This window comes from Triplophysa rosa, linkage group LG5 (genome assembly GCF_024868665.1).
Source record: "Triplophysa rosa linkage group LG5, Trosa_1v2, whole genome shotgun sequence".
In the NCBI taxonomy this organism is placed as follows: domain Eukaryota; kingdom Metazoa; phylum Chordata; class Actinopteri; order Cypriniformes; family Nemacheilidae; genus Triplophysa; species Triplophysa rosa.
In genome coordinates this window covers 12,718,783-12,738,720 of record NC_079894.1, presented here as the reverse complement: position 1 = coordinate 12,738,720, position 19,938 = coordinate 12,718,783, and the positions used below count along the sequence as shown (strand labels likewise).

At 39.4% G+C, this 19,938-nt stretch overlaps 1 long non-coding RNA gene across 1 annotated transcript; it reads left to right on the top strand.

Moving 5' to 3' along the window:
• Positions 1 to 9,602, top strand: LOC130554696 (uncharacterized). Its single transcript, XR_008963011.1, has 3 exons — positions 1 to 94; positions 8,512 to 8,831; positions 8,907 to 9,602. It is a non-coding gene; the product is annotated as an uncharacterized LOC130554696 (long non-coding RNA).
• Positions 9,603 to 19,938: the final 10,336 nt, after the last annotated feature.

Sequence of the window (19,938 nt, the reverse complement as noted above, 5' to 3'; positions counted from 1 at the left end):
TAGGGTCCTGCCCAGTCGCCGCTGATTGGGGAAGAACGTGTTTTTGGTCCCGCCCTGCTTCTTTTGCGACACGTCAATCATATTTCCGAGGGAGGTGAGTCGCCGTAATAAGCTTTAAGATGTGGCGTTAGCGCCGGGACTGGACAGGGTGGTAACACGGTGATGGATAGGGGTTGAACATGAAAATAAATAATGGTGCGCGCGCGAAGCATTGGGCTTTGCCTTTTTTCTCACCGAACTATGACGCGACCTCCATTTTATCTCTGACTATTAGTCTGTCAATGAACAAAGTCATTAAAGATTAACATCACTTAATTTTCATTTGCCTTAAATCATTTATGGGTATGACTGGGCTCTTTAAAGAGATTTTAAACAAAGCATTGTAAGTGCCAGTGTTACACACGTGCATTAAAAGGGGCACAGTGAGACAAAGTAAAACGGAAAGATCATTTTTCCCCTAATTATTTTTTCTGTGTACAGACAAAATTGTCAATATTCTGCTAAAAAGACCTTCATATTACGCTGCTGAAAAACACCATGCATGCCATGGCTACTCAATGTATCTCTGAAAATATATCAGACAGGCAGTTTGCTGAGCCATGTGGTCTATTTAACGGTATTAAATTCTCTGGCTATTGACATGGACCCCAGAATGTGGCAGAAATGTCACGCTCTGGCTGCAGGTGCTGAGGAAAGGACCAATAAAGGGAGTGTTAAAAAGGCAGTTTCTGATGCTTGAGTACCCATCAGTGGAGCAAATATTCCAGGAGCACGGCTCCGACTATTCATGCAATGTCTCATCACTGCGCTCAACATATGAGGTGTGTCACCTTCCATTATGTTCTTTATGAGAAATGACACCAATTTAACCTGCTCTACTTACAAGCACTGCTGATATATACTGATTGTAATATCACTTTTTTTTTTTTTAATACAAAAATCATCATTTTCTGAGAGCAAGCGGTTATGTGCGTCATACTGTATAAATCATACAAAGCATTACGGGTGGAGATAATATTCAGAGCTCATTCAGTGCTGTTTCAAAAATGCTGTTTTGATGGGAAGATGATGAATGCTTCATTAAGCCTCTAACCAACAAGGTTGACATAAGATCAAAATGACTTTTTCCCAAGCATAAATCTAATTGTACAACCTCGATTTACAATTCATTTCATTCTGCGTATAGAATTCAATAATGTTTTAACATAGAATGTATATTTTTAAATTAACTCCCAGACCAGCCAAATGTCTAGCAATAGAAACATTTTGATGTTTCTCGATGAATGATGGCACAAATGTGATCTCGGTAAAAGACATTTTTTACACCACAGCAGAAGTTAAATCGATCCATCAGATTTCTCATTAGTTCAAGTCGAGGAGGAACTAGTTAATGATACAAGGAATTGGCGCTGCACTTGTGATAGTATCTGAAGACTGCTGGGCTGGAACAGATGTATAGGCTATGTGACCTTCCTCTGTGGAACCAGACCTCAATGATTGCTTGACCTCTTCACAGCTATTGCCTACAGCCTCTACAGCATCATGTGCTATAGCCACACAGCTCAATGTCAAACATCTTTAGAACAAAAAAGGACAGGATGCACTGCTTTTGTGCCGAGCATTGATTTAAAAAAATCCTGCACACTTGTCTTGAAATACAAAAAAAACAGAACAAAAAATAATGAATATAACTGCTGCATAAACACAATGAATAACTTTTATTAATAAAGAATAATGCAACATCAGGCACCAATATTGGCCCTTTGATAAATAAGACCAATTTGTACATTTTCTGGTCATTCCAACAGTGTCAAAAATTGCTCGCACATTAAAAAACCAATGTCCAATCTAAATGTACAATGAGCTTCACACAGCAAATAGCACACTTACAGATATTTGACATTCTCTTGTAGATGCTTGAACTCTAGTGGTTTGAATATAGAGTAGTTTGGTTTTCCCTGCCGATCAGCACTTCTGTATTCCCAGCGGTGAGAAGAGCACATTGCGCTGCTGCTGAACACTTTTCTAGCTCACTCGTTTCATTCATATTTATGCCAGCTCATCTAAATTGTCCCCTCTAATAACGTGTGATCTGCATACTTGCGCTGATATCAAGCACATTCATCTTTTTCAAAGCTGCCGGAACATTTAAACATTTTAAAAAGCTGTAGCTGAATAGTCATATAAACTCCCCGCGAATTAAATATTAGCAAACTTTGTTTTGCCCCGTCAGTCTCGCCACTGGCAATCTTCCACACCAGAGGAAAAACACAGTTAAGGAGACGACTGAAGGTTGTGATGTCACGATAAGAAGAGGCTGCAATGACAGGGGAGCTGATGTTATTGGCATGCTGCAAAATATGACAGCGTTTTTTATTGTATAGAACACTAAGGATTTCCAGACGCCATGGGTTCGGTGTTGATCTGCGTCAATCATTTAGGATTATTAAGTAAGACTATTACACTCTTATCACCTTTGTCATGCCACTGAATAACAGAGACTGAGTAAAGCAAGTTCATGACATGTCTATTGATCGCTGTTGCGGACCAGGTTGTGGAGACATTGCAGTGCTGCAAGCTTCAAGTATATCTCTCAGGGGGAGGTTGCAATGAAATATTCAGTTGTTTGGGGCACAGTATCCCCAAGCATGTATAAAAGGCAACGTGAAATAGAGCTTCCCGAACACAGCTTGAGTCTGCATCAAGTACAAACCTAAGAAGCTCTCCATCTCGCTGACTTAAAACAGGACTGGAGGAATTAAACTTTCATCGAGCTTTAAATGGGTTACAGGCCAGCCGTTGATTCAGCATTTTGCTCTTTCTTAAAGCTTTGGGGATGAGAACAACTACACCTGTTTACTTTGCATTGCATCAGTGAGGGAGAAATGTTCGGTTTTGTCAGTCGTTACCTTCGGTAGTCACGTTATAAATCCACACATAACACCATCGTCCGACTGATTTTAAACCCCATCAAAAGCAAGAACAACGTCGCCCTGCTATTTCATATGCAAAAGGCTGCTTTGCATCATAAACTGCTGAAACGTTGGTTACTTGGTAACTTTAACTCATTTAAATGCGCCCTTTCTGAGCATCCTTCTGCGCGGCTGTCAGTTTTCCAGGCCATTGTGAGGACACATGCCATGCAGCGCCTCCTGACCACAGAAAAGAGGGAGAGGGGGCCTGTCATAAAGCATTCTCATTTACGGCTGCGGGGTGGATGCCTGGAGGAATAGAGCGGGAGAAGTCTACTGTAAATGTCAAGAGATGCTACTGGAAGGCCACTCAGCACCTCCCACCCTCCCATGTGAAAAGGCCACTTAGAGCAGTGGGCAGATAGCAGGCTGAGTTTATGTGCTGACCCAGCGCTCCAAATCAAACGTACAAATAGCAGGGGCTGGACGGGCTGGGTCGGGGGAGGCGAGGGTACGAGGGAGAGAAAGACAACGGTTAGAAAGAGAAAATACTAACAGTGACGTATTTGTATAGCCTTGACAATACATCATCCACCTTAGCTTAAATGTCCGGTTAAAATAAACTTCTTTGGAAACCATAAAAATCTCTTAACTCATAATTTATTCAAGGCGTTCTAGCTGTTCGTAGCATTTTTAGGGACTTATTTGCATGAATGAAATGGCTGTTCCTTGTCACAGTGTGTTGTCTTTTATTCACCCTCGCTTTCTTCGCGCCGTCTCGAAAATCCCTGTACGACTCCTCGCGGGAGTGCTGTGGGAAAATCCGACTGTCAGTGACGACAAGACAAATGAATCGCGGTGTCAGGCACGCGTGACTTCAACGATGACAGATTGAGAAGAACTGTCCCTCCGTCGACAGGCCTGCTTCAGTTTTAAATTAATAAATCTGAATAAAATATTTCCCCTCTCGTGCTGCCGTATGTTTTCATTCCTGCCGAGTACATGAAGTGAGTGACCGAGGTGGACATTGAAGACAGCTAACCGTAATTCCACCTGGCCGTCAGATGCCAGTCTGTCTGTGTTTGTGTGTGTTTTGTAAGAGGGAGAGAGACAGCACCCCTCTGGTTTTTCTCAGCATCTACCAAGTGAGGCCTGAAAGTGTTGACATTTCGTCATATTGCTCTCTGATATAGATATTCTGAGGCTTCTGATGCAGAATATGCAGAGCTATTTTATCTGATTTTATTAAAAACTATAATTAAATAACTAAAGCATTAATTGACATTACCAGAATAAAACAACAAATATGACAAAACTAATTTTGTCACATATTTATATGCACCATACGAAGCACAATGCAATAAAAATTATATGTTTCAGGATAATTACACATTAAAATGCATGTTGAATATTACAATATATAGGCAACACAGGTTTGTCAATGAGCATGTGTATTGTGTCCATAAAGCACCCTTATACTGCAATGTAGCATAATGATATCACATAACACTAAACAGAAGACTACATATCTGTCTGCATGATTTTCCACAAACCGAATCGATTTATCGCACAGAGCAGCTGCTTTAATCGCCGTAACTAATGACCTCTTAGACAGGAAAACAAAATCCCTTTAAAATGGTTAAAACCAAACAGTCATATTGTTAAATAGGTGTAAATGGTGCCGGAACAATAGGGAGCGCCTCAAAAAGGGAAAGCATCCCCTGGAATCTGGGGCCCAAAAGGAGCAGGATAATGTATGTGAACATCTGGTGTGTGCAGAGGGCTGCCAGGACAAGACAAAGCCACGTGTCCAGGCATGGATGCACACACACGGTCCCCAGCGACACACACATGGACACCTCACCTGGCCAGCCTCAGGAAAGAGGAATAAAGACTCAGAGGAACAATGGCCCTCGTAATAGAACTGGCTAGTGCTGAAAAGAGAAGAGAATAAAAGAGGAAATGTTGAAAGAAATCAAGGAATATAGGAGAACGGATGAAGGAAGGAAGGAATGAAGAAAGAAAGAAAGCATCCATGCCTACAGGGCAAAGAGTATATATCTGGTGATGTAAAGGGAATCTGCGTCTAAATGTGACAAATCTTTATGCTCCAAGGCTTAGCAAATGAATATGCATGAGAGAATAAAATTATATGCCTTTAAGCAGGGCACTTAGTCTGTGTGTTCACCCTCAGAGGATTTTCAAAGGTACAGCTGAATATGAAGACAATATACTATCGAATCAAACAGCAAATGTGGTCATATAAAAAAAGCCCTCGGCCACGTATAAATGTCATGACACCATTCAATGCCACACAGACTGCAGCCTCAGAGGGCTGAAGCAATGGAAAGAAAGAGCACATATTGGTTATCGCAATCCATTAAATTATCATTTTAGCCACATCTGCACCCCTCTAAAAATCTGCCACGAATACAATACAGCAAAGACATACATTTTATATTGCATTTATTATGCAGCTTCAATGTACCTGTAGTTCAACTTGTAGAGCGTGGCACATTCTGAAAGAAAACACATACTAGTGAAATGTATATCTTGCATGCACTGTAAACTTTTGGTTAACAAAAATGTAAATGCATTTTATTGCGTGCTGTGCGATACGGTACAAATGTAAACGCATGCAATTTAACGTTTAAGAAACTGTCACACAGGACACAGAAATCTGAACCATTCACCATTAAACTGTTATAGTTATAAGGTTCAGGACACAAGTTTTGATCCAAATGAGGTCTGGCAGCTGAGACCATCATGCACAACCATTTTTGGTTTGGAATTGGGGGAGGGGCTTAAGCGGACAGAATACTTCCTCTAATGGACTATGTGGAGCGACGGAAGGTAGACCACGAAATGTCTTAGCCTCAGGTGAAAGGTGCTCAGCAGCTAAATACAGACACAAGGGGGATGGGAAGTTAGAGATGAACGGCCCATCAAATATTGAAGAAATGTCAGATGAAAACAAGAAGCATCATTTCAAAAAGCCAGTAAATGTGCAGTGCTATCGGAATGAAGATTGTTGGGGAACAGGCATATAATCGTGGCAAGCACATTGACAAAAACCTCTTTATTAGAACCAATACTGTAGTCTTCACTAAAAAAAATCACATCATGGCAACTTGAAGCAAGGTATCTTAAAAGTACTTCACGAAACTAAAAAGCTTTGTGATGTGAAAAAGTAATAGTTGAGAAAAAGAAAGCAACCTGGTTCTCCCAATTGTAATCGTCTCTCGGGTACAATTGTCAAGTATTGTGGCCAACTTGGATTTGTTTATTCACTAAACGTTTCTGCTTCAGCCAATAAACTCTTATCACAGCAATTGTGAACAAGATCTCTGGTTCAGCAAATTTTTAATTAGTGACGCTTAGCAACAATTAGAAAAGTTCTTAAAGGAGAGGACGCCTTGCAACATAAGACTCACATAAAACCTCAATACTTACACAAACTTAAAGGGATAATTCACCAGAAATTATAATACTTTCATCATTTCCTCATCTTTATGTCATTCCAAGACATGATATGACTTTCTTCTCCAGAACACAGAAGGAGATATTTTGAAGAAGGTTGGTAAGCAAACAACACTGGACCCGATTGACTTCCATTGTGTGAACTTAAAGGCGGGGTGTCTGATTTCTCTTAGCCGTTGTTGATGTTCAAATCACCAAAACAAACAAACCCCTACCTAGTGTTGCTTTCGTCAACGAAAATTATGACGAAATATGGTCGTCAACGAACCTTTATCACGTGACGAAAACGAGACGAGACGCAACGTAAATGCTGGTCATGTGACGATGACTATAATTAAATGTATAACGCAATATTGTTGATGAATAAAACCGAAACTAAATGTGGTTTACAAAATAAAAACTATGTTAAAATGTCTCTTCATTTTCGTTGACCAAAACGAAACGAGACGAAATGTTATAACGTTATTTCGTCTGATGCTTTAACCTAGATGTGGAGCGGAATCCTGTTATATAAATGTCATCTGGCTGTTCTGCGTGTCTGAGTGAATTATGTGCACAGTTTAACATACAACACGAGTGATGGTCGAGGATTTATCTGCGTCTGCTCTGTATGAGGACATGAACACATAAACTTCATCTCCAGAGTTGCTCTGAGAGTTTATTTTACGAGCGTTTACTGTTTGAGTGAAGCTATCGGCAAACACAAAAACTCAAGCGTCTTCCTAAAGACCCGTCAAAATAAAAGTCCCGTTAAATTGAACACTCAGACAAAAAATACTTAAGTGAACTATAATAACTTTAAACCTCTCTAGCTCCAGTGCTATGTGCAAAAAAGTCTGCATTAATTTACTGCATTCTGCATGCTACTACAGGGCACTGAGGGCAGTCACTCTTTTCCTGTTGGTTCTTTGCAATGCTGGCAAATGTAACCTTCCAGTTGACTTGCGAAATCACTTCCATTTGTTTTATTAATAAAGGATATTGGAAGTAAAATCGGTCCGAGTTATGACAAATACTTTGATTTTAATAGTCACACAGCAAGAAAAATAAAATTTGAATCGGAAAAAGATGCATCGAGAATCGTTTTATCATCGCATCGCAGCCCTCTGAATTGTAATCGAATCATATCGTGTCGTGCCTAGAGATTCCCACCCCTACCGATGGCCGTAAATTCAAATCAGACATCTTCCGTGTCTGGAATGGATGTATTCTGAGTCTATAAGGTAACAACAATATAATAAGATAACCTTGTTTGTCTTATTATGGGTTTAGCTAAAAGAAAATTTTGTCTATACTACTAGGTACTTATACTATACTGACTGGATTAAATAGAATTGCATTACTGAAAAGAGATTAAATACAATTTTAATTGACTAAAACTAGAGTAAATGTCATCAGTTTTCGTCGACTAAAACTAGACGAAAATAGTCATGGATAATTCTGACTAAAATAAGATTAAAATGCTCAGACTTTTAGTCAACTGAAACTTGACTAGACTAAAAAGAGTATGAACGTGACTAAAACTAATAAAAACTAAAATGACAGCTTGACACAAAGACTAGACTAAAACTAAAATTAAAACAGGCCGCCAAAAACAACACTACCCCTACCCCCCTCTTTCGCTTTCGTCAGCGCTCGGCTCGACTAATGTCCATCCTGTGCACTGTACACCTTACTGCTGATTGGCTACAAGGTTGTTTTGGTACTCGGCCCGACTTTGTCTAAACAAGCGTAATTCGGAAATCGGACACCCCGATTTAAAACCATTTCTTACCTTTTTTGTGTTCCACAGAATAATGAAAAAAAAAAATTAATGACATGAGGAGATAAATGACAAAATGTTTATTTCTGGATAAACAATCACTTTAAAACAACAAAAATTGGCATAAAGCATCGCATAAATAAAGTATAAAAATGATCTCGATACCTATTCAATAAAAGTAACCATACAACTTATTAATGCAGAATATTGCATAGAAACCCAAAATAGTCATGAACAACAATTACTTTATTATTTGTCAATTATTTTAATCTTTCATTTAGCATCTAAGATGAGATGAATAAACTCGAAACCCTAATCAGATAACACAATCCATTTCTCATTTCTCTCTTTTTCCAGACGGATGTCTCATTCAGTCTTTGAATAACACCTGGTCAGCCGCTGTTTGTCCAGCAAAATTATTGACTTGACTTACAGTGCTGCACAAACACCAGCATCCCTTCATCACTACTGGAAGTCCATGTCCATTATGCAGCTACATCTACTGTATTATCCACTTAACGATGAGGTCCTGTTTGCAAAAAATGTTCGGACACACAATACGGCGACAGAGCGACAGTAAACCACAAAGAGAAAGAAAAGGAGAAAGAAGCGTCTCTAGTCAGGAAGGAGTTAAAGCCATAAAGATGTACCTCAGCCCTGACCCTTCACACGCCAAGGTATCCCCGGCGTGGAATTCTTATTCCCCACCAAACTGACAAAGTGTTTTTAATCTTTTCTTCCCCTCTCTCCAGGAGATTGGGGAAACAAAAATCAATACTCGCTGGCAGGCGATCTAGCAAGCGGGTGAATTACAGAGGCCGCACTCCGACCACAGCCACATGGAGGGAGGCCTTGGAGGCGAGGGACCTTGGGAGTGGAGTTTGAGATGCGGGGGTCAGCGGTTCAGCCCAGGTCCGCAGTCTGAGGAGCGCCGTATTTACTGCAATGGCTCACCGTAATGAAAAATAACTCCAGGAGAGCAAGAAAGAAAGAGGGAGAGAGACCATCTGTGAGTGAGGATGAGAAGGTGTGTGCGTGTGCGTGTGTGTGTGTGTGTGTGTGTGTGTGCGTGTGTGTGTGTGTGTGTGTGTGTGTGCGTGTGTGTGCGTGTGTGTGCATGTGTGTGTGTGAGTGTTTTATTTTTGTCAGCAGGCACTCAAACGAAACCCAGGAAAGAGAGAATCAGAAAGGTGCAGGATAGGCCATTAAACATAAACACACAGTCTGACATGTGTAGCATGGTGGTTATCTGTTCATCTTAACCATCACAACACAGGTCATGCAACAGAGACGAATGCTTTTGTTCTGTGCACTAAAAGCTTTAGATGAGCTTTTCAGTTGTGAACTGGTCCTTTTACAGACATGATAGAAGCCATTTCATTTATAGTACAGCTGAGAACAAAATAAAAAAATATTTCAGATATTGACAAAAAAAAAACATAAACGACCAATCTTTTGCAACACGGTCTGAAATGTAGTTTTATTCAATGTATTATCCAATGTTTGATAATGCCACTGAAATAATAAAGATATGTTGATCTATGCGTCTCTTTGGTTTCTCGCATTTATAATATACTCAAACGCTATACAATAAAACCCAAAGTGCTTATTGAAAAGCTGCATTTAGAATCAGAATCAGACTCAATAGACTGCCTGGTACCTGTCGATTTGCTTCTTTCTCTATTATTTATCCACTAGCAGCTGTCATTAGCAAATCAAATAAAGCCAAATACTTTGTGTACTATTCGCTGGTAATTTTTATTAGATTTTATTTGTGTTTAAGAAGATCAAAACAACATAGTATGAATCAACATGCTAGTACTGTATATATAATAATATAAAATATATTTTTTGACTTGCAATCTGCACGTTTATGAAGGATTTGCTTTATAAGATGGTTGTAGGCCTATAAGAGACTGACAAGAATTCTCTTATTTTAAAGGGATGGTTCACCCAGAAAAGAAAATTTTGTCATTTACTGTTATTTGATCTGCAGAACAGAAAAAGAAGATATTTAGAAGAATTTTGGTAACCGAACAAATAGCACTACCCATTCACTTCTATTGTATGGGTACAAAACCAATGCAAGTCAAAGGGAACCGCCGTTTTTTGTTACCAACATTATTTAAATATCTTCTTTTGTGTTCTGCAGAAGAAAGAACGTCATACAGGTTTTAATTTTCATCTTTAGGTGAACTATCACTTTAAGAACTCTCAAGAATCTCTTTGTAAAAATGTTTTGCCACATAAGTGAGCAAAGATAAGTGAAAAAAGTTGGCACACCACAGCTCCACAAATGAATTTTTAATACATGTTCTCACCGCAGGTGACATTTCACGCCAAATGGTTTTTCTTCAAAAGTCACAGAAGTTAAAAATGTAATCCATAATTGAACTGGTTTTATTATTAAGTAAAAGTTTATGACTGAATAACCGAAACATAATCTATTTGTTTTTATAAACCATGCCAAAATCTTTAACAAGCCATAATGTCAGAAACACACTCACCCATATATATCTCATTCACAGCCGACAAGGGCGAGCTATGTTTTACCACTTCACCAAATGTATTTTCTCTATATAGGCACCTCATTTATGTAAACAAGCATTCTGTGTTGATGGGGAGATTGTTTCAGGAAGCTGTTGCAAAAATGTCAGATTACTCAATTATCCCACCACCCGACAGCTGGCAGGCAAACAATTAGGACTGTGAGGATGATAATGGTGATGATGATGAACCGAATCTATAATGCCATTATGTTTTAAAACAAAGTGCAAGAATCTCTGTTATGACCCTTGCAGGCCTGATACAAGGCTTGTTTTGAATCAAGAGCTCAATGTCAGTTGCAGGGCTGGTAGTTATGTAGAGACTGAATCTTTTTTGAAGGCATGGATTCAATATTAGCGTCACTGCAGCATCTAGCAATGCTTCTATTGAACATTTGGAGCCTTGGGAGTCTGTTGCTGTTCATTGATTTGGACTGGAATTGGAAGGAGATGAATCTTGCTTCGATGATTGAAAGCTCTCATTTTCTTTCTGTGGTGATAGCGAAAATAACAGCTCTCACAACAATGTAGTGTTGATTTAAATGGGATACTTGCAAAACAACATATAATTTATTAAAAAGTGTATAGATGTGTTATTTACAGTTAATTCACTATTTCTTTTGATGTACACGTTATATTTTTTCACTTTTTGTATATAGTGCATTGTTGTTTTTATTTAATTTCTAATTTTTTCTATCTTAATGTATATTTGCACTATGTTTGCACCATGTGTACACTTTCTCCTGCACTAAGCTCCTGTCGCCAAGTCAAATTCCTTGTGCGTGTGTAAACATACTTGGTAATAAATCTCCTTCTGATTCTGAATTAATTCATTAAAGGGATAGATCACCCAAAAATGATTTTATCATTTACTTAAAGGGATTCTTCAGGCAAGAAACAAAATTTCCCCATGTTATACTCACCCTCAAGGCCTCCTGACTGAATATGACTTTCTTCTTGAAGAATAATGCGTTTGTTTAAGAGAAATATCCATATTGACAGCGCTATTAACCTTAATGTCTAACTTCCCTTATCCCCCGGCTGTGTGTGAACCACAGGCTTGTTTTTCCGGCAAATGACGCAGGCGTGACAAATGCGGCATTTTTCCTTTTGTTCCAATTACGCCGTCTCCTCTGTGCGGGAGCTTTCTTCACCGTCATTTTCCGGAAAAACAAGCCTCTGGTTCACGCGCAGCCGTGGAAGCTAGACATTAACGTTAATAGCGCTGTCAATACGGATATATTTGTCTTAAACTTGTCGAGCAGTTCTTTGATCGATGGATGCACCTTTTGGAGCTTGGAAGTAAAATTATACGTGGTATTATAACTTCGACTGCATTATTCTTCAAGAAGAAAGTCATATTCAGTGACGATGCCTTGAGGGCGAGTAAAACATGGGGAAGTTTTGTTTCTTGCCTGAAGTATCCCTTTTACCTCATGTCATTCCAATGTAAACCTGTTTTTATTTCTTCTGTCCAAAACAAAAGAAGATATTTTGAAGAATGTTGGTGACCTCCATTGTATTCACACAGAACCACTGAGACATTTCTCAAAATATCTACTTTTGTGGATCAACCCTGTTAATGTGTGTTGGGAAAGTTTGAAAATGACAATCATGCTTTCAATGATACAAACTCTTTAAAGTATCTGAAATGTTGCCGTTTTGTTTAACACAAAACCAATGGCTGCGGAGCGATGCCCTATTGTCCACAGAAATGTCCACATTGGGGTTTCAACCACGAAACAACAAGCTTCTATGCCGAGACTTGTCAACCAGAGAGCCTTTGAACTTCTGGGGTTTGCAATCTTGTCTCGCTTTGTTAAAAATTTCATGTTGCACCTCAGCACTTATTGGAACGCCCCGCGGAACTAAACGAAGTGAACTCTGGTCAACCCCCGCTGAAGGGCTGTTCTCTTTTTGTCTCTCATTTGCATTAGCATATTAGAGTGTTTTCTGGGAAAATGAGCTATAGAAATTAATTCAGGATTAATTGGTGCCTTTATCTCGTTAGGACAATCTAATTTGGGGGATGATGGAATTGTTTAGACTCCCTTTTGCATAATTGGATTGCGGTGAATGGCTGTCATTATCGTCTCTTTAGCGGTGTCTGCGGACCCCCTCTTCCTGGCCTCCACCTCGTAAAGAGCCATCATGTGTTCCGCCAGTATTTTGCTAACCCCTGAAACACAGTGCTGAGCCAGAGACGAGCATGTGGCTAACAGCACAGCAGTGATTAGCTCTCGTATAAAACCATTAGCGCACAGTCAAAACTGTTCACGGGCTGACTCGCAGTCTATCCCACCTGACACGCAGCATACAGGCGCTATCAAAGGACACAAAGGAATCTGCAGGGCCAAAAATAGACGTCTGGTTTTGTTTGTGTGCTTATTAGACTATTTTTAATTGTTCATAATTTTTTAAAGGAATAGCCAAATTTAGAAGATCTCAGGGGGGAAATGTGCTGAAGTATAGCAAGTAAATGTGCAAAAGGTGTGCTTTATGTTATCATAGTCCTGCATCCGTACAATTGCTGTTTTGATTGGCAGCGGCTTCTGACAGAAGCCTAATTATCTGCCTAACAACCAGTTTCCAATGCTAACAATAGTATCGAGGATTATTTTCCAATTTCTCATCCATCTACCTAGATATAAGCAAATATAATATATGCAGAAAATACATTAAAAAGATAGTTCCCCCCAAAATGAAAATGTTGTCATTATTTACTCACCCTCTTGTCATTTCACACCTGTATGACTTTCTTTCTTCTGCAGAACACAAAAGAAGATATTTTGAAGAATGTTGGTAACCGGACAACATTGGTACCCATGCACTTGCATTGGTTTTGTGTTTATACAGTCGAAGTCAATGGGTACCGCAGCAACATTCTTCAAAATATCTTCTTTTGTGTTCAGAAGAAAGAAAGCCATACACATTTGAAATGACAAGAACATAATAGATTTAATAGAAGACATTCATACACCCGCAAATATGCTGTTTTTCAGCATCTCACCACTGCTTTCTGAGCTGCTGCATTAAGACGTTCCATTAACAGCGATGGCTGATGGAACGGAGGGGTCACTGGAGTATTAGTTGATTCACTGTTGTCAGCACCCACAATTCTTGTCTGCCTAAACTGCTTGGTAACTATGGCAACAAGGCTAGAGGGCCCACCATTGTCTCACATGTGGTGAAAGAAATCAGGGATATTTTTTACACCGCCAGAATGAGCGTGTGACAAAATGGAAAGGGAGAAATGAAATGATACACAGCCAAACATCGATTTAAGATCACAAAGCACTTATCAAATTTTATGGGCTCATAATAACTTTTTTCACCCACGCTGAATGTTGATGACTAAACGTCCAATGAAGTTTGAAAGCCTCTTCGCCTGTCTTTCATCCAGACATTGAGAGCGGTATCATCGCCGATGTGCAATCTGAAAACATTATTATTCAAGCAGCTCCTAATGCTGTTATCCTGCGGGCCATTCGAAGTTGTAAACAACAACGGATAGAGAAATGAAATTCAATGTGCTAATGCCAGGCAGCATACAGTCCATAGCGCTTATCCTTAAAAGACCCACGGTGACATCAGCAGGCATTGGTAAATCATTCTATGTAATCAGAGTGTGATTTGTTTGTTGTTTTTTAATGTTACAAATAAGTGTTAATTCTAAGACAATTCCAAAAAATATACATTTCTGGTTTAAACAGAATCTTCAAATATCAAAGATGCTGTTGCCACAGCTATATACTGAAAAATACAAATCATTCTACAGTAATTTTCTTTACTTTGTATATTCCTGATGTATGCATAATCTGCCTGCACATAAATATCAAAAAGGTCCAGTTATATATGCAAGTCATCACACATATCAAAGACCTGAAAACAAACCCAGAAACCTAGAGCATCACAGTGCAATTTACACTGGTACTATTGTTTCATTAGGTGTCCATATAAAAGTGAACAAAATGGAAATTCAGCACAGTGAACCAATATCGATGACTACATATCTTTCAGGTCACTTGATGCCAAGAAGCAGAAGAGAAAAGAGGGAGAACAGAATTAGAGGTGTTGAGGCTCACGGAGCCCGTGAGTGAAGCTCTCCTGCGGGACTTGGAGACATTAGGACCTATCAGTTTGACATACGAATCATTCTCTCATGTAAACATAAATATGAGAGTGTGTTCCTGAAGTCGTGGCAATTTCTGTTGCTAGGCTACGTTGCATTAAGCAGTGTAGCTGTCCCTGTTCATTTCGCTCCAGGGATTTCAAAGACAGCAAAAGAACCTGCCACCTATAATGAAGATTTTCTCCAACTATGCAGCCTTTGTGAGCTCATAAACATGGCTTTAAACGAATCAGTATTAGGTTGTGAAAATAGTTTTATCGTTGCATGTTACTAGACCCTCGATTGCGTACAGAAATAACTTAAAACTTCGTTAAGAGAGCACACACTGCCAACTGGGAGTGGTGAGGTAGGAGGAGATGTATCATATGAGCCCAAAATGGTTTCATATCTAAGGCTAAAAATGTGTAGCACGCAGCTGAAATATTTCATTATTTTGCGTTATGCATAAACAACACATGATATTCTGGAGAAAGTTGCTTTTTTTAATGGAAAACCAAGGGTGACTGAAACCAGAGCGAGTCACAAGGCTTCTATCACGCTAACAGGCCTATAGCCCTGCGTGTATAGTCAATAATATAGAATTTTAAAGCATAGTTTAATTCTGAAATCCAAACGGTATTATAAAAAAGCAGATACACACCATTTCCAGAGGAAAATGTTCTAAGTTCTCAGTACTCTGAGTTCTCAGGTGTGTTTCATTTAAGAATCATTATTATATTAGTCTCAGATGTTTCTCCTAAAATTGCTTAAGAGATGTAAAAACAAACTGTACAATGAAAGTAGACTGTATAGGAAAAAGCAATCTTAATATGGGTAAGTGTGATCAGAACTGTTCATACTGAGGTCTCATCTGAAACTCTAGTGGAGGCATCTGTGACATTTCTGGGTCTTCTGGTCTCAGGAGAAATATTTGAGCAAAAGTTTTCATTCGCTCTCCATTTAATATTATTGGTGTCTAGAAATAAATGAGTTATTAAAAAGGTCTCATCTTTGATTTTACTTTTTTACAGTGGACATGTGACTCCATAACAGTTTACACTGCGTTCCAAATTATTATGCAAATTGGATTTAAGTGTCGTAAACATTTAATTTTATATTGTTCAATTAAACTTATGGATGGTATTGTGTCTCAGTGCTCTTTGGATCACTGAAATCAATCTCAGACACCTGTGATAAGTAGTTTGCCAGGTGAGCCCAATTAAAGGAAAACTACTTAAGAAGGACGTTCCACATTATTAAGCAGGCCACAGGTTTCAAGCAATATGGGAAAGAAAAAGGATCTGTCTGCTGCCGAAAAGCGTCAAATAGTGCAATGTCTTGGACAAGGTATGAAAACATTAGATATTTCACGAAAACTTAAGCGAGATCATCGTACTGTGAAGAGATTTGTGGCTGATTCAGAGCACAGAAGGGTTCGTGCAGATAAAGGCAGAATGAGGAAGGTTTCTTCCAGACAAATTCATCGGATTAAGAGAGCAGCTGCAAAAATGCCATTGCAAAGCAGCAAACAGGTATTTGAAGCTGCTGGTGCCTCGGGAGTCCCGAAAACCTCAAGGTGTAGGATCCTCCAGATGCTTGCAGTTGTGCATAAACCTACTATTCGGCCACCCCTAACCAATGCTCACAAGCAGAAACGGTTGCAGTGGGCCCACACATACATGAAGACTAATTTTCAAACAGTCTTGTTTACTGATGAGTGCCGTGCAACCCTGGATGGTCCAGATGGATGGAGTAGTGGATGGTTGGTGGATGGCCACCATGTCCCAACAAGGCTGCGACGTCAGCAAGGAGGTGGCGGAGTCATGTTTTGGGCTGGAATCATGGGGAGACAGCTGGTGGGCCCCTTTAGGGTCCCTGAAGGTGTGAAAATGAACTCTGCAAGGTATGTAGAGTTTCTGACTGAGCACTTTCTTCCATGGTACAAAAAGAAGAACCATGCCTTCCGTAGCAAAATCATCTTCATGCATGACAATGCACCATCTCATGCTGCAAAGAATACCTCTGTGTCATTGGCTGCTATGGGCATAAAAGGAGAGAAACTCATGGTGTGGCCACCATCCTCCCCTGACCTCAACCCTATTGAGAACCTTTGGAGCATCCTCAAGCGAAAGATCTATGATGGTGGGAGGCAGTTAGCATCAAAACAGCAGCTCTGGGAGGCTATTCTGACATCCTGCAAAGAAATTCAATCAGAAACTATCCAAAAACTCACAAGTTCAATGGATGCAAGAATTGTGAAGGTGATATCAAAGAAGGGGTCCTATGTTAACATGTAACTTGCCCTGTTAGGATGTTTTTGATTGAAATAGCTTTTGATTTCAGTAAATATGACCTCCTAATGCTGCAAATTCAACAAATGACCATTTTCAGTTTTTTACAACCTATGAAATGTTTTCAAACTCTGTTGTGCATAATAATTTGGAACAGTGCATTTTGAGTTTTTCATTTTTTAAATAAATACTGTTGTCAGTGGGAGGTTTGTTCAATAAAATTCCAAATGTACCCTAACTGTTGATTACTTGAAAATTATACTGACTGTCATTTGCATCGACAAATTAGGAAAACCAGAGAAAGATATCATTTGCATAATAATTTGGAACGCAGTGTATGCTATATTCAATGGATAGTGAAAACTTTCATCATTTATTTTACCCTTATGTCATTTAAAACCTGTATGACTTTATTTCTTCCGCAGATCACAAAAAAAGATATTTTGAAGAATGATACATTTCTCAAAATATCTTTTGTGTTTCACAGAAGTTTGAGTCATATTTGGGCTTCGAAAAACATGAGGGTGAATCAATGATGACATTTAAAATCCCTTTAAGGCACAAAATTTTGAATGAAATAGTCTGCCACTATTTTAAAGAAATGCTTCGCATCAATGCATCAATGCATCATACAGTATCTAATGGCTCATAGTTTTATTTTAAACTAAAATTGTATGTTTTGTGCTAATGGTGTAAATTATTTAATACTGCCACCACATCAGTTTCTAACCCAACACAATGTTCAAAATATCAAGACAGGTGAATAACATGGTAATGCAGTTTTCTCATTGGTGTATTCAGCACCAGAGGCAAGAAGCAGCAATCAAAGTTCATTCGCATTTTGTTGAGTTATCTTTTCTCTTTGTCTCTCACGCTCTTTTATTCCTGTCTTTCTCAGCTCGGGGCTTCTGGGATATCCTTTATGCTGGGCTTGCACACTTCTGTATTCATGTGTTTGGACCTCTCATACAATTTCATGAACCTGGCCTGCGAGAGTAACCTTATTTCACTCCGACTCTGCTGAGCAAACACTGAAGTACCGCCGCTGTATGGCAGCACTCCCTGCTATAAAACCACAAAGCATCGCTGGTTGTACCGGTGCCTTTAGAGTTATGAGCAACTGACTCTACACAGACAGTTAAGAAATTACAGGCATCTCTATACATGTTCACAATTTGTCATATTCACCCCGGGTTCTTCAACATGCTGAATTAAGGTTGAAATTATAGATAAACATATAATTTTGATAATGCTGTTTTGAAGGCGCACATTTAATAAATGCAGCAATGATGCTTCAATGCAATTTGAGCGCTGCAAAATTCTATATCCCGGTGTTGAATGTTGCATCTGATGTTGTGCGATCAGCATCCATCTGTTTATGCGCTCAGCATCACATTAGGTGAGGACGAGAAATGAGAGGCATTTTTTTAACCACATGACCACGGCACAGTTCCTCTTCACAACATCTTGCCTCACAAAGATCGACGATACACGACCCCGTGTATTCATATAGGACGCTTTTACAGAACAGATCTTGTGAAACCTAAATTCATGTTCATTTACGCAAGTGAACATTCAGTGACTTGAAGTCTAGCAGCACGTAATCACGCTGCACTGAAGATCTTAAACCGTGCGTTTTGGTTGACGTTGAAAGCCGGTAAATAACAGTCTGAGACATCCATTAGGCACAAAGCTTCTCACAGCTGCCGTGAGGTGCACAGCCTCATCGCTGGTGTTGTGTAGATGTGTGTGTGTGTGTGTGTGTACGTGTGTGTGCGTGTGTGCGAAAAAGCGTGCATGTTCTTCCTCATTATTGCGACTGTTGATGCTGGTTGTGACCGTGTTTGTGACCAGCACAGATGTCACCCATCGTGTTAACCTGGTATTATTGTCCTTGGTAGACTGTCGCTGTTTTCCGCAAGCTTTGTACAAAACAGAAACAATATAATAACATTGTTGCTGCTGAGGACGATACAACTATTGTCAATATGCGTAAAAACAATTTTCTTCTAAATATTTTTACATTTGTTCCTTCTCTAAAAGGCGTCATTAGTGGAATACTCAACAGATTGTAAAGTTCTGTGACATATCTCCACCCAACACACTGGACATCATATCCTTCATTTCCTTTGAAACAAATGCTTGCGAATGTCAAGATATGTGCTACTGAAGATCTGGCTCGTATAGTTCACTGGAAGATGTCCCAAAAAATCCGCCTTCATCAAGCAGTAGAAACGTCACACTCCTCCACATCATTTCCTTTATTTCTAATCATCTCTTTCCTGATATTTGATCACTACTGCCAAGCCCTGATGCTCAAAAGGGTCTTCTACACAATAGACCAAAATGGTTTCGTAATATGGAGGTGGGTTCAATGATCAATAATGCTTACAGCCCCTAAAATGGCAAGAAATAATATCTGAGGCTAATGTGCCTGAAATTCTCATTTAAGAGTCTGTGTGCTAACCTCCTTAGCACGTCCCCTTGAGGAAACGGGGGATATGATTAGGAATTCGTTAGCAGGCTTCTATTTTTATGCTGATGACACACTTTTCTCTCTTCTCTCCCAATGTTGCTGGCTCTTGACTTTCTCAACGCTTCTCAAACTAGATCAGCTCTTTGCCACAGCTTCCAGAAATGTGACACGCTGTTCATTAAGAAAAAGTCAACGGCCTCGGGGAGATGCTGGCACTGGCAGAATGGATGAATCTGATTTGCTTTAAACATTGTGGCAAATGGTTCAATTTCAAGTTGCCTGATTCGGCTTAGAACATGAACATAAAGATGAAAAGCAGGTGAGGGTAGTCATATCGAAAGTGTACATATATGCATTTAT